We start from the raw sequence: 3,985 nt of genomic DNA, 5'->3' as shown, positions 1-3,985 counted from the left end.
AGTAATTAACATTCAAGTAAAATTAGAAAACCCCTCAACTGAAATTGACTTTTTGATTTACGGTCCAGCACTCTCGGTGCATCCAAGATTTCGTCAGATTAAGTGTAACTCTGAAACGTGTTGTTGCCGTATTCTCCCAACCCTGATTTTCCATTTGAAATTTTTCAGCAGCCAGCGTCCTTGGATTTTTCTCCTCCCTCCAGGAGAGTGGTGTGTGCACCTCTCAGTTCATTCACTGTTGGATGTTTCCAATAGCACAGGACTCTCTGCAGGAGGGCAGGTCATGGCATATTTACAGACAACAAAACTTTGAATTCCAGTACGCAGCAGGTAAGGACTACTTGCTGCAGTATTCCTCCATTTTTAATTTTACCTATACTAGTAAACTGAAGGGTACTAGTGCCCACTCTATTTCTGAGACCAACTGCCTCGTGCCAGTGGCCATATCCATGTTATTAAACTCTTTTAACCACGAAAGCAGGATGGCTGCATCTGCGTTGTCAGCTGGGGCTGAGCTAACCCCTCAGCCATGCCAAGGGTTGCTTGGGAGAGCGCAAGGAACCCTTGCGCTGCAAGTCCAACGGCAGGGACTCTCCTGACAACAATTTAACGGTGTAAGCAGCGGGCTTCAAGTCTCCAGCTCTGCTCCCTGCCACCTTTTAATTTGCTAGCATAGTCACAGCCTCTGCAACAAACAAAACCACAGACTGCCCGTTGTGCTTTACCTCTGAAAAATCGGATGTCTTTTTCATGAGGTATAGTACATAAAATACGGAATACGTCCAACACAGGTGTTCTTTTTTAGGAAGTTCTAGAGGCTGAGAGAAATCCTAGCTAGTTTGTAACAAACCCTAATGCATCTCAGTTCATTTTCGCTCAGCCTCCGAATTATCTGATTCTTCATTCTGTCCAGCAAATAATCAGAAATTTCTGAAATGCTTAAAATGATCATAAAAGCTTCTCAGGGCCACACTACAGATCACTGAAGGAAGAGTTGATGTGGAAGAAAAACCTGGAAAATAGAAAGTACAAAGCAGCTGAGAAGTTGAAAGAAAACAATGTAACATTAAATGGAGGTAAACATAAATTAATAGCTGTCGGGGAGATTCACAGCACGTCTCAAACATTTACAGTGTTCTGAACTGGTAACTACCTCTAGTTAGAGGTAGTCAAGAGCTGGTTGCAGTTGTTTGCAACAAACCTATTTAAAAACGCCTGAGGGATATTGCAAAGGAGATGCTACGTGAATCAAAGACTCTGCCAGACCTTACTAGGAACAGGAAGGCTAGTGCATGAAAAGCACTGAAAAGAATCCTTAAATGGGATTTGGGCATAAAGCTTCCTGCTACGTTGTTCTTCATTTGGTGAAAATAGGACTGTTGGGGGAATACCAACTTTTGAAAAAAGTAATAGATAACAGAGCTCTTCATTCACGGTCCAACAATAACATAAAAGGTAACAATCTGCTAAACGTGACAAATGCGCTGTTGTAAAGAGAGAGATGACAGTAAATGCACTAATTGCTTCGTGAAGTAAAGGGGACAGTCAGCATCTTCCATGCTTGTTGATATAAAGCAAGGTTATTGTTATTAGTGATAAACTGAATCACTCATTGCATTTTGTAAGAATGCAGTATTTGTGCTGCAGGCTGCTCCCTACGTATTACTTCAGGAGTTTTAGGATCTATAGACCTAAAGCACCACTCCACCACGAAAGGGTGAACCCAATGCTAACACTGAAGCATTCATCAGATAAGGAGCGTTATCATTATTTTCACCTAAAAGATCCAGCATTTCAAAAGTAAGTTAAGACAACCCTGTGATCATGCAAGTGAGAATGGGACACTGGCTTGACAGAGCCAAAGAAAAGTGTCCTAACATCAGACACTGAAAACTTATGCGGCAGTGATCCCCCTCCCAGTTTCATCACTGAGGGTGACATCTACTTGGAAATCGTTTCATTTTTTGCTGGCCTTTGGGTCACCTTTACAACTATATTCAACTGCTGCTATAATTGACGCTTGCAACTCAACATTTAAAATCGGTTTCACACACTTCCCATAGTCCTACCGGCATCTCTACTACCAGAGAACTAACCGTCGCTTGTAATTAATTCCTATTAACATTATCCATCCACATCCACCATCTTCAAATAATTATTGCCAGCTTTCTGACTCACTGTGGTCATTTAACGGAACCAGCTGCCAAAAAAGTCCCAACCAAATCTATCCTTGCGCAACCTCTGGGAAGCGTGCCCTCTCCCTGCTGTTGGCACCAGAACATCGGCAGCAGACACATCGCTCCCTCAGAGGCACACCGCTACGCGCACGTCGGGAATTCGTGGCCCACACCTCACCTCTGGCTGCCGAGGCCAAGCAAACCTCATCTGGTGCACGGCCACTCTATAAAGAAGCCTCAGGGTAGCGGCAGAGGTGCGAAGCTCACGAGTCCTTCTCCTGGCTCTCCATCTTTCTTCGCAATCCTCCGTCTCACCCCAGAGGCTGGTATCTCTGGAGATACCAGAAGTCTGCAGGTCGCAGACTTCTCAGTAGCATCTCGATGCCAGACAGACTGCTTATCCTGTATGATCACCTCCAAGCCAAAAAAGGGCATCGAAATTTTTATCTTCTATCCTCATTTTAAGATGAGGTGAAACGTTGCCGTGGACTTTCATTCACATCGTGGAGGATGCTCTCCCGCTGGCTTTGGAAGGGAGCCTGAACTCACTGAACCCTCTCACCACGAATGCCAGGCTTGGCTGGAGACTCACAAAACCTGTTTTCAAATTGAGTATAATGCATTCATAAATCTGTGTAATACAATGTGGTAAACTTTAATAAACAGGTTCTGGGCGCTTTGAATTACCTTAGAGTTTCACATACCTAGTTCCCTTGGCAGGTGAAACAGGCAAAGCTTCCTAAAAAACTCCAGAAGTTCATCAACACAACTAGTAGTTATCCTACAGGTGGAAATTTGGCACCGATACACAAATGATACTTAAGTGTAAAAATGCCCTCAAGAAGTAGAAAAAATTGTTAAAGTTACAGGATTTACCAGAATTATATCCCAGAGGAAACAATAAAAATAAAGTACCCTCTATAACTGGATTGTTGATAAAAGACCTGAGAGGGAAAAAAAAATAACATCCAGTGACATTTGAGACTCGCTTACACATGCAAAGAATTCTGCTGCGTTTCGTACCTCTTCCTAGAAAAATGTTTCTCCCGTGTTGTGCGAGATCTCTTCCTCCGCACCCACCCACCAGATTACAGGGTCAGACTTCTTCCCCCCCCCAGCTTATCTGCCACAAAACAACATTGCTGTGCGATCGCTGCAGCGTCTTCGCGCGTCTCCTCCCCCACATCCATCCGGGAGGGAACCTGGTTCCAACCTCACCCCAGGACAACCCGCAGCGGCCACAGCAGCAGCTCTCCTCCCCCCTGGGAATTCCACGCAACCATCCCTAACGTGACTCTGAACAGAATCACGGAAATTCTCCGGACGCTCACGTTCTTATTCTCAATTCTTCTAGATGCAGCTGACGTACATACATCGGTTTCTTTCTCTCCAATGGTTATGAATCCCTTCATGTTAAGAGTTCACAACTTCCACCTTCTTACAGAATATTCCCAATATATATATAACATCAGAAATTAGGAGGTTTGATTTTCAGAAATCAGACCCTTAGGATATTTTATTCTGATATTTCTAAAGAAAGCTTAGAATGGCCTTCCAGCTTAGTCCCAGGATAAGGCAAAAGTTCTCATTCTACAACCTTTATTTTGTGAGGAACTACAGTAACATTTCACATTCATTTTAGAAACAGACTGAGGACTTTGACAAGAGTGCTACTTCCAGTCACTCCATTGTCATCTTAAATTATACTGCTTTCCATTAAATTGTTCATTATTAGAAGATTCGTATCAGACAGCTTAGTACCTGAAATGGTCCAATACAAATTCAGTTTTTATGGGCCCCTAGTCTGA

The sequence above is a fragment of the Haliaeetus leucocephalus genome, unplaced genomic scaffold (genome assembly GCF_000737465.1).
Source record: "Haliaeetus leucocephalus isolate CR32 unplaced genomic scaffold, Haliaeetus_leucocephalus-4.0 Scaffold195, whole genome shotgun sequence".
Classification (NCBI taxonomy): Eukaryota; Metazoa; Chordata; class Aves; order Accipitriformes; family Accipitridae; genus Haliaeetus; species Haliaeetus leucocephalus.
This window is presented reverse-complemented; position numbering follows the sequence as displayed.